This window comes from Grus americana, chromosome 1 (genome assembly GCF_028858705.1).
Source record: "Grus americana isolate bGruAme1 chromosome 1, bGruAme1.mat, whole genome shotgun sequence".
Classification (NCBI taxonomy): domain Eukaryota; kingdom Metazoa; phylum Chordata; class Aves; order Gruiformes; family Gruidae; genus Grus; species Grus americana.
Window position 1 is genome coordinate 112,158,658 of NC_072852.1, and position 12,386 is coordinate 112,171,043.

At 39.9% G+C, this 12,386-nt stretch overlaps 1 protein-coding gene across 1 annotated transcript in view; it reads left to right on the plus strand.

Annotated features, from left to right (window-relative positions):
* Nucleotides 1-12,386, plus strand: part of NCAM2 (neural cell adhesion molecule 2) — a 317,334-nt gene that overhangs the window by 227,525 nt on the left and 77,423 nt on the right. The window lies entirely within an intron of this gene.

Sequence of the window (12,386 nt, forward strand, 5' to 3'; positions counted from 1 at the left end):
TACAAAGATTAGCATTCGAGAATCAAAAATCGTAGTTTTGAGATGTTCAATATGCTGGATATTCTTTCTTCTTAGTATATTCTTAGTTAGGATGCACCGATGGCGTTACTAAGTTGGAAAAGATTTAAACAAGCCAGACATGATCAGCAGTCTATGGTCCTTAGAAGTGGCTCTCTACTTGCCTTTAAAATTTTCCTCTCATCGTGTTCAAACTGTCATTAACACAGTCAGAAGTAAGCACAGCACTTAATTGTGCACACATTGTGTTACGACGCTGGTCTTTCTGATTGCTCTGTATCACCAAGTGCAAATTCCTTCGGAGGGTACTCCTGTTACTGGAGAAAATGCATTAAGCGATGTTCTTTGGAAAAATCTCTGGTTTTCTATATACTACCCAGGAAGCATCCTAACTTACAGTCTTTTGTAGCTGCAGTTACCAGTTTTCACATCATTCTATTTCAGTTAAACCTGCCAAGTTTCAATATAGATACTACAGTTACTAGATATGCTGGATGGTCAAAAAATGCCTACTTCCTCACTGTACACAAAGACTCTTGTTTTGGGATATAATCAGTGTTTTGGGATATAATGAACTATCACAGACATATTGCATTCAGTAATATGGTACATTTTTGTACGAGATCAGCCATGTGAGTGGTTGACAAATATGATTTCTTAGAAAATAATTTCTAAAAAAACCCATTTAAATAATTTAAAGTGTCTTCCAAAAATGAGACATTTTCCTTACTTCTGGTTTTCATCCAAACCTGAATTTTGTAGTTATATCCCTTATTAGTTAAGTACCAACATTCAGTGGTACCAAAAAAAAAAATTGTGTAGCATATGCATCATAGTTTTTACCCATAAAGAAACCTGTACAACATTTGTTATACTGTATTGCTTCTCAGAAAGTCTTTTTTTTCCTGTCACAATTTGAAATCAACCTCATTACTCTTACAGTATTGAACTTTATTTCCTGAGTTGATTAGTCTTTTAGGGTTTTCACTTTGTGTTTTGTTAATTAGCTGTATTGCACTGTGGGTAGTGCAGATGCTTTGGATTTGTGCTATTTAATTTTATGTCTTTGCAAAAATATACAGCATTACTTAAAAGCAGGTTGAACAAGCTGAGCTACCAATTCTATTTACCTTCAAGGAAGCAAGGCTTTGAATCAGTAAAAATAATACTGCTGTGTGCAGGATGTCACAAATGTGACAAATGTCACAAATGTTCCAGCTACCTACTGCTATCATAAGTTATAATAAATGCAAACAGTTGATACTATGGATTCAGTTTCTGTTAAAAGAAATCAGTGTAGCAGCATCCTGTTACTACTCACAGAACAGAATGGTTAAGATTGGAAGGGATCGCCTCTTCTGTCGCTGGACACCACTGAACAGAGCCTGGCTCTGTCTTCTTTACATCCTCCCTTCAGCTATTAATCATCAGGGCCCAGTCCTATCTTGTTATCACAACCAGAAAACAAAACTGATAAATGCAATCATATGGCCTATGAAAGAGACAAATGACGGAAAAAGCAACCAAGAAAAACAAAGTGTTGAAATATTCTGGAAAATTTCTTTGCTATTAAAATACTATTGGCTTTAGTTACATTTCTTCTTGTCAAATTTATAGCTTAAAATGAGAAAGCAAAGATGGAAAAGGTCAATCTTTAGCATCATGAAATACATGTCATAATTTTGACGTGACTTTGGATATCATTTGTAAGATTTAAAGTTTTCTTTCTTTGACTACCCTGTGCACATGCATAGAAGCAAATTTTGTGTGCCGCTGCAGTGACTTAAAGGGGATAAGAATGTTGATTTCTGAGCAAAAGATGAGGTTTATCACCTAAAGTCACTTTGTAAAAACCATTTCACCAAAACTCCCTGTACTGAAGCAGAGTTGAATGCATCTGTTGTCTTTTTCTGATACTGCAAAACTAAGTGTGGCAAAGCGGCTAAAATTATATTTTATTCATCTGTATAGTAAATCTACCTATTCTTTAGCCCCAAAAGGTGTAAAAATAATTTGGAACAGAAATTCCGTCTTAAAGACTTTTTGCCTATATATTTTAATGATTTGTTAAAATGTGATATTCATGTTAGGAATTTATCTAAATTTTTACCTAATAGAGCTCTATATTGTGCTTTTGTTGATCTTTCAATGAGCTTGATGTCAATTTAAGTAGATTTTTAATAACATGTTGACTGTTTTTCTTTCAATAGAAGTCATTTTATTAATCAGTATATGTGCCTCAGCATCTTTTCTTACTGACATAATTTTTCCCATATGCAATTGTGAAAAGTAAAGGTTAAAAAAAAAAGCAAGAAAGAATTTTCTGATGTTTCCTTGAAGATGATTCTACTTCATGAGTTGCTCTTACAGGTTAAAAATGCTAAATGTTTACAATGATAATTAATGCATAAATTTTAAACTGGTTTTCATTCAAAATTCAACAGAATTTTGCAAGTCATTTCATACTATATTAAGTGTAATTTATATTCTACAATGGTGACTTGTGAACGAAAAAAAGACAACATGACCTTTATCCTTCTCTATACGTCCAAGATATGTCCAGCAGAGCAGAACAACACATCAGAATTATGAAGAAAATAATCAGGTGGTAAGATAAGTGTGATGTTGAAACTTTGAACCTTGAACAAAACAAAATACCTTGAGATTTGCAACCTCAATTAACTTCCCTTAACTGCAGAATACTTGGCATTACTTGAAGTTGGTATCTTTAAATAGTCTTATGTCAGAGCATCCTGAGATCACAAGGTTAGCGCATGCTTGAAAGAGAGACCCCCAGTATTGTTTAGAGTAAACCCGAGGCTTGTAGCTTTGGTTGCAACATGAGGCCAGGTCCCTCTGCACCACAGAGTCTGCCTCTGAGCTGCTGTTGTCAGATACACTGGGGGCAGCACAGGCCTAATGTAAAGAAGGAAATGCCACCTGAGTTTGAGCACGCTGTAGTGGAGGTCTGAGGAATATCAGGTATAGGTTTAGGGGGACCATGTGTTGGAAACTGAGTTGGATATACAAGGTAATTTCAGCAATGCTGTTTGGATTTTTAGTCTGTTTCTTAACGCTTCTTAGAGATTTTTTGTTGTTGTTTTCTGGGCAGCACTGTGTGTAAAAATTGAGTAAAGAGGCAATGAGGCTAAGAGTCCTTGCTCCATACAGGAACAACAGTTATGATGTCATAGAGTCATAGAATCATAGAATGGTTTGGGTTGGAAGGGACCTCAAAGACCATCTAGTTCCAACCCCCCTGCCATGGGCAGGGACACCCTCCACTAGACCACGTTGCCCAAAGCCCCATCCAACCTGGCCTTGAACACTTCCAGGGAGGGGGCAGCCACAGCTTCTCTGGGCAACCTGTTCCAGTGCCTCACCACCCTCTCAGTAAAGAATTTCTTTCTAACATCTAACCTAAATCGACCCTCCTTCAGCTTAAACCCATTACCCCTTGTCCGGTCACTACCCTCCCTGATAAACAGTCCCTCACCATCTTTCCTGTAGGCCCCTTCAGGTACTGGAAGGCTGCTATGAGGTCTCCCTGGAGCCTTCTTTTCTCCAGGCTGAACAATCCCAACTCTCTCAGCCTGTCCTCATAGGAGAGGTGCTCCAGCCCTCTGATCAGCTTCGTGGCCCTCCTCTGGACTCACTCTAACAGCTCCATGTCTCTCCTGTACTGGGGACCAGTACAGTATTCTATTTGGGAATATAGGAGATGGATGGATGGATAGATAGACAGCTAGATATTAGGGAATGGAGAAAAGATATCAGTAGGAGGCACGTTGTGGACATAAGGATGACAAGTAGGAGAATATGGAAGGTAAAGCTATACATCTTTATATAAAGATACATAAAGTAGGATAGGAAGAGAGCTGGGGGTTAGGATCCTGGTTTGAGAAAGGCATTGCAGTTTTTCGCTTGTGGTTATAAGAGAATTACATAATCTAATACATGATTGTCAGAAGTTTAGGCCATCTTAAATTATTCCAGTAATTCTGTCCTGGAATACATGTAACAATTGAAATTTTTATACAAATTGGTGCCATCCAAAAAATAATGTGTAAGTAATTGGCAACAGCTGATCATTTTATTACTAAAATAAAAAATATTGCTAGTGTGAAAGATTTGTAAGGGGAGTCTTCCTGTTCTAGTTCTGATGGCCAGTGTTCTTGGTGATTTACTGACAAAAATAATGTCTGATATATATGGACAGTTTCTTTTAAACATAACTATTGACATACTTACCTTATTTTACCTAGCTATAATTTCTTTATAATTTCTTCTCCTATTTTAGACAGGTTTAGATAATTTTAGACAGGTATTCACAGCAGATATTTCTATGAAACTAAAATTTTTTGGGGTTATTGTTTGTTTTTGGACGTGATCAACCAAATACAATTCTTTAATGTTGTGTTGGGTTTTGTGTGGCGAGGTTTTGGTAGCGGGAGGGGCTGCAGAGGTGGTTTCTGTGAGAAGTTGCTAGAAGCTCCCCCTGTGTCTGATAGAGCCAATGCCAGCCGGCTCCATGATGGATCCGCCTCTGGCCAAGGCCAAGCCAATCAGCGCCTCTGTGATAACATATTTAAGAAGGAAAACAAAAGAGTTAAGGAAAGCTTTTGCAGCCGGAGAGAGGAGCGAGAAGATGTGAGAAACTCTGCAGACACCAGGGTCAGTGAGGAAGGAGGGGGAAGAGGTGCTCCAGGCGCCGGAGCAGAGATCCCCCTGCAGCCCGTGGTGAAGGCCATGGTGAGGCAGGCTGTCCCCTGCAGCCCATGGAGGAAGGATGAGGGGGTGTAGAGAGTCCACCTGCAGCCCGTGGAGGACCCCACGCTGGAGCAGGTGGAGGCACCCAAAGGAGGCTGTGGCCCGTGGGAAGCCCACGCTGGAGCAAGCTCCTGGCCGGACCGGTAGACCCGTGAAGAGGGGAGCCCACGCCAGGGCAGGTTTGCTGGCAGGACTTGTGACCCTGTGGGAGGGACCCCACGCTGGAGCAATTTGCTCCTGAAGGTCTGCACCCTGTGGGAGAGACCCCACGCTGGAGCAGTCTGCTCCTGAAGGTCTGCACCCTGTGGGAGAGACTACACTGGAGCAGTTCGTGAAGGACTGTAGCCCGTGGGAGAGACTCCATGTTGGAGCAGGGGAATGTTGAGAGGAGTCCTCCCCCTGAGGACAAAGAAGCGGCAGAGACAGTGTGTGCTGAACTGACCGCAACCCCCATTCCCTGCCCCCTTGTGCCGCTGAGGGGGGAGGAGGTTGAAGCCGGGAGTGAAGTTGAGCCCGGGAAGATGGGAGGGGTGGGGGGAGGTGTTTTAAGACTTGATTGTATTTTCTCATTGCTCTACTCTGTTTTGCTTAGTAATAAATTAGATGAATCTCCTCTCTACATTCAGCCTGTTTTGCTCGTGACGGTAATTAGCGAGTGATCTCTCCCTGTCCTTATCTCGACCCAAGCCTTTTGTTATACTTCTCTTCCATCCCGCTGGGGGAGGGGTGAGTGAGCGGCCGCGTGGCACCCAGCTACCGGCTGGGCCTAAACCGCGACAAATGTCAAGTGAAATATGAAGAAAAATAGATACATTGAATTTGTGTGACTCTGGCAGCACCAAGCACCAGAATCATGCAAGCATTCATTGCCCACCGTTTGTTAAAGCTGAATGTGCCATTATCAACAACATACTTTGCATCTAGCAGAAAGATACCTTATCTTCATGATAACTAATTTTTTGGTCTATCTTTATGGAAATGGAGAAATTAGTGTGGTGTTTGGATATTAAAAATAATATCATAGTCAAGGTTGCCAGGGACCAGTACTGCTTGTCAGTAAGAGGGGGCTCTTACTCTTGCATAAACTGTAAAATTAGTAGATAGTCCATCATACTATTGAATAACAATGTTTTATTGTAATCCATTTTGGGAGGATGCAAGAGAATGGTCAGGGAAAAGGAAACATTACTGAGAGTGGCGTTTCCTGTCACTTGCTGTGAAAGAAACATGTACCTCTGCAAAACTGCTGATCTCAAACTTTTGAAATGATGAGCTGGATTCTGAAAAGAACCTCTGATTTTAATTAATAATCATGGCAATTTAAAACATAGTATATGATAAGTTTCATTTGCTTCTATATTTGGAAACTTAACATGCAGATCTTGCACATTTTTCCTTGCAGCCACATGATCGTGATAGTAGCAGTAAAATTGTGGAAGTTAGTAACCCTGAAGCTCTGTAGTTCCTATCTTCCTTTTAAGGATGATTATATATTAAAATCTAATTACCTGGCCTCGTTTTTTAACTCTTTCTAATATTATTTCTTTTTTCAAGGAATATGTGACAGTTATTGTATCTGTCTGGGAAGGTTCTTCTACTTTATCTTCAAGGAAAAGCTATTCATTCCAAAATATTAGCTATTACGAAACAGGTATGAGGGAGTAAATACAAGAGAATGATAGATGGCTATTAATCAAATTGTGGCAGAGTTACAAAAATATAAGGTACTTTTACAGGATGGATGGCAAGGAAAGTACTAGATTTGCTAGAGGATGTGGTTTATTGAAGTCCTTGATTATGGGAAACTTACGCCAGTATTAACTATCTAAGAGAGAGGCTTCCCCTAATATACTATACGAAATGTCCCAGTATCTTAGACCTAACAATCTGTTGTATACTTTCATTGTATGATCCAGGAAAGCAAATTATTTGAGGAACAAATAGCCAAAAGTTTGAAAACCTATGTTATTAAATTAAGAAGTGCAAATCTGATTCTGTACACTAGTTTGCTATTATATTTGTCTAGACACATGTGCTGAATCAGGTAATGTGCCATATCCAATTTTGTGTATAATGCCGAACATAGACCAGAGCTGGATCTTTGAAGTCGTTAATTGAATTACCTTCTGGATGAGACAGATGATGTATTAGTCTGTTCTTGAATCTGTTCTTGGACATCATACCTAATAAGGATATCTAAATGCTAGAGACAGTTTTCAGGTCAGAGTTTACTTCTCTGACATAGAATTCTTATGCAGGTTATCCAGAACCACTTCTCCTAATTGGAGTGCTGACCTGTCAGTTTCTTTCTTGCTTGGGAAAATTAATAGCTTGAGTTTAGCTGAGGCTGGTTCCATAATATTAAGTACTCTAAAACGCTTATAGAATGCTACTCTCATAGAATAGTTTTGTGTAATTTTATACCTTTGTGATATAGTCCTTTCTCCTTCTAGGCATCTTTTCCATTTGGATTGCCTCATCTCTCCAAAATAATACTCCATCTTTCACCATTCAAGCTTATAACAGTACTTATGAACTTTTTTGTATCCTGGCCTGCATGAAAAGAAGTGTGACCAGCAGGTTGAGGGAGGAGATTCTCCCCCTCACCTTTTGTGAGACCCCGTGTGCAGTACTGCATCCAGCTGTGGGGTCCCCAACGTAAGAAAGGCACAGACTTCTTAGAGTAGGTCCAGAGGAGGGCCATGAAGCTGCTCAGAAGGCTGGGGCACCTCTCCTATGAGGACAGGCTGAGAGAGTTGGGATTGTTCAGCCTGGAGAAGAGGAGGCTCCAGGGAGACCTGATAGCAGCCTTCCAGTACCTGAAGGGGCCTACAGGAAAGATGGAGAGGGACTGGTTACAAGGGCATGGAGTGATAGGACAAGGGGCAATGGCTTTAAACTGAAGAGGGTAGATTTAGATTAGATATAATGAAAAAGTCTTCACTGTGAGAGTGGTGAGGCACAGGAACAGGTTGCCCAGAGACGCTGTGGATGCCCCCTCCCTAGAAGTGTTGAAGGCCAGGTTGGATGGGGCTTTGGGCAACCCGGTCTAGTGGAGGGTGTCCCTGCCCATGGCAGGGGGGTTGGAAGTAGGTGATCTTTGAGGTCCCTTCCAACCCAAACCATTCTATGATTCTATGGTTTATGGTGTGCTTATACTAATACGAACAGTAGCTTTTGTAATGTTTTGCAGGGTTTTTTTTTTCCTTTCAGTACAGTGTCATAAGTTTCAGATACAATAAATATTATCAGGGTTGCTTTTTTAAAAAATTGAGTGTATTCAAGCTCCTAGTTCTGTATTTAGCTATTTCCAAGTCCAGTATGTTGTCTTAACTGGTAGTACTTTATGTACAAAAGCTTAAAAAACCCAGTTCATTACACCCTGAATTGATTTTTTGTTAGGCGTAAATTAATCCTGAGTTACATAAAAGCTAAGCAGAGCATATTTTTTTTTTTATTTTTTAATGGTTTTAACTTTCTCACTGATCTTCATGGCAGATTTTTTTCTTTTTATACAGTACATATATTGCATTTAAGTATCCTTAACATATGTTAACATGTGAGAAGGTCCACCTTCCCATTTCTACTTGCTTATAGTTCATTTTCAGCTGATGATAAAATTTTTTTTATAAATGTTCTGTTTATTAAATTAATTTGTTTCTTAGTTGTTCTAGAAAACTGGAGCAATCAGATTTTGTAGACATATAAAATAGTCATCCTTATGTTTTCAAAGCCTTGGGTTTAAGGTTTGTTATTTTTTCATGCTCTATTTTATATTAAACATATTGTGTGTTTCTGTGATAAATACTAATTCTGTAACCATTTAAGCATAATATACTACAGTTAGTGATGAAGAGCATACAAAAAAACCCAAAATCTCTTAATAGACCAGTTACTTCCTTCCAACTAATTTTTTTTTAAATGAGAAATGTAAAACATCTTTTATTTGTACTGTAAAAAATGATTTCCAGAGTTATTTTCTTGGTGTGAAACATCACTCCAGGTATCCTAATCTATTCCTGACTAGGAAATCAAAAATTATCTGGCTTAAGATAATTGTCTGAATCAAGCCATTAGCACAGTCCTCTTTTTTTTGCTATGTTGGAGCTTTCAGCTGCTGGTGAAATGGTGGCAAAGCCTTTTTTCCCCAGACTTCTTGAGAGGGAAAATGTGAAGCTCTTTTTGTTTAGGAATGCTTTACGTTTGGCAGTTGATTATTTTGGAATATATCTTTATGTGATGGACTTTTAGTCCTGTTTGTGGTTTATGATGTTAAAACTGTCTGTTAGGATCTGTATTCATGTGTAGATGGCAGTCCATAACTCACCTGTTCTCTTAAAATATTAAGAAACAGGTACTATAGGCATCCAAAATCTACCTTGAGAAGAGAGAGCAGTCTGAACCGAAAGTCCCTATTCTGCTTGTACCTGCAATATATAAGTGTACACTACTTTTTCACTCATAAGACTTTTTAAATAGGGTGAGGGTTTTCCACATGTGTATTTAAATCAACAGGGAGCATCAATCCACATGATGTTACTTAAGAAGAAAAGTTAGTCAGGTTCAGACAGAACATCTTTCTATCTTCCACATTAATGCCAGTGTTCATTAACGGAGTGAACTTATTCTGAGAAATTGTGTATTGGAAGACAGTGCTTATCTAAAATTTTTCTGAAATAGCCACATTTTCTGCCTCATGAACACTCAGATGAGATTTCTGATCCGTATACTGAACGCATTAGGTGCAATGACTTCTGCCAGGCAGAAGTCATTTCCTGCAGATTTCCTTCAAGTGGCTCCCACCACTGACTTCATTTCAAGAGGAAAAGCCAAGGTTCTGCCTCTTGGTATTCTGAGATTCCTGACCATACTTAATCATAAAACAGGAATATGCAGTCTGCTTTTCTCTTCATAGAGCTCCACTATTGTGTGGTGTCACATCCTGAAGACTCTTTGATAGTCCATTCTTTGCATTAAGATGTTTAGATGATGAAATATGTTTTTTTAAAAGGTCTATGAAAATCAAGGACCACTAGAATTGCTTATTAAAACATTTGGAAAAGAAAGATGAGCTCCTGTATCTGGTAAATAAATTCATAGGAAGACATACTTTAATTGTTTAGATGAAACCTCTTGCTTTCCTACAAAAATAAGGGCTGAATAGTTACTAAAAAAATGCTGCTGGCATTGAGCAATGCATCAGCCTTGATCTGTGCTTTAAAACTTCTACTGATAACAGTTCTTTTTGGTCAAAGGCTGTATGCATGCATGCAGCAGCAGCATAATGTCACCAAAAAGTTACACTTTTTGACAAAGGCAAACACAGAAAGTTGAAAATGTGCACATCAGAAACAAGTAGTTTTAAACCATTCCTGAAGCTAAATTTTACTACCTCATTAAATGTGCTCAGTTCTGGTCTCCCATAGACCTATTAGCAATTTTCTAGCCTAAAGTTAAACTATTTGTGAGAAGACTAGAATACAATTTCCAGAGATACATCTAGAAACATATAAGAGCTATTTAAAAAAATAAAAATATATACATATATATTTTAAATATTAAAAAGAGATACCATGACACCAGCTATAATTGATAATTATGGTTTTGAATTAAAATGCTAGAGAGATTCCTTGACTTTCAGTGATATAAAGAATATTTTCTTAATACTCTTAATATAAATAAAATTTTAAAAAATTACAAATAAATATTAGGCATGTGGTGGGTTGACCCTGGCTGGAGGCCAGGTGCTCACCAGAGCCGCTCTATCACTCCCCTCGGTCACCAGACGGGAGAAAAAGTACAACAAAAAGCTTGTGGGTCGAGATAAGGACAGGGAGAGATCACTCACTAATTATCGTCACGAGCAAAACAGACTGAACTGAGAGAGGAATTCATCTAATTTATTACCAAGCAAAACAGAGTAGAGGAATGAGAAAATAAAATCAACTCTTAAAACACCTTCCCCCACCCCTCCCATCTTCCTGGGCTCAACTTCACTCCCAGCTTCAACCTCCTCCCCCCACAGCAGCACAGGGGGACGGGGAATGGGGGTTACGGTCAGTTCATCACACGGTGTTTCTGCTGCTCCTTCCTCCTCAGGGGGAGGACTCCTCTCATCGTTCCCCTGCTCCAGCATGGAGTCCCTCCCACGGGCTACAGTCCTTCACGAACTGCTCCAGCGTGGGTCTCTCCCATGGGGTGCAGACCTTCAGGAGCAAACTGCTCCAGCATGGGGTCCCCCACAGGGTCACAAGTCCTGCCAGCAAACCTGTTTCAGCCTGGGCTCCTCTCTCCATGGGCCCACAGGTCCTGCCAGGAGCTTGCTCCAGCATGGGCTTCCCATGGGCCACAGCCTCCTTTGGGTGCCTCCACCTTCTCCAGCATGGGGTCCTCCACGGGCTGCAGGTGGAATCTCTACACCCCCTCATCCTTCCTCCATGGGCTGCAGGGGGACAGCCTGCTTCACCATGGCCTTCACCACGGGCTGCAGGGGGATCTCTGCTCCGGCGCCTGGAGCTCCTCCTCCCCCTCCATCTGCACTGACCTTGGTGTCTGCAGAGTTTCTTACATCTTCCCACTCCTCTCTCCGGCTGCAAAAGCTCTCTCTAACTTGTTTTTTCCCTTCTTAAATGTGTTATCACAGAGGCGCTGATGGGCTTGACCTTGGCCAGTGGCGGATCCATCTTGGAGCCGGCTGGCATTGGCTCTGTCAGACACAGGGGGAGCTTCTAGCAGCTTCTCACAGAAACCACCCCTGTAGCTCCCCCCACCCCCCGCCCCCCTGCTACCAAAACCTTGCCATGCAAACCCAGTACAGGCAAAAAATCTGATTTACTCAAGACAAAAGTAGAAGAGTAGGGAAAGAGCTACTCTCTCTCATTTTCTAGAGATCATTAAACTGTTCCTGCTATCGAGGGAAACAGTGAGTAGAACAGATAATTCTTGTCACTATTGGCATTATGATCTGAAAATCATAATTAGTTTTCAAACCAGCAATTTCCTCTGCGTCAGACTCAGTGTTTGGCTACATGTTTAACATAACCATTTATAAGCAGGTTTGTAAGGAAGACGCAGTATCTTTTTGCTTTTCTGTAGCTTGATGATTTCATAAGGAACTGGTATAAAGATTATCCTGTATAGGGTAGTGATACAATATTTTTTCTGAAGTAGGTAGAATATGTTGAGACAATTTTGGTATTATTTTATTATTTTTTTATAAGTTTATTCATACAACTAAACATCTCTCTAGAAAGATTTCATAAAGTATAAGATATTTCCAGTGACAAATGGAAGAAGCCCTTACACATCTATGAGAATTTGGAGAGTGAATGTAATTTCTCCATAGCAAAAGAAGACACTATAAAATCAGCAAATGGACAAATTACATATATAAATTTTCATAGGTCATCTCCCTTTGTCATACAAGGGTCTGGCTGACGAGTTTCTCATCCTCAGGGAGAAATGTTCTTTTGTCATTTCTGAGATAACATCTTTCAAGGGCCTGATGTTTCCTAATGATAAATAGTTAGCAGGTATTGTCTTCCTGAGAGTTTCAGCTGAAACAGTTTCAGGAGAGGAGAAAGCTACCAAAATAAAGG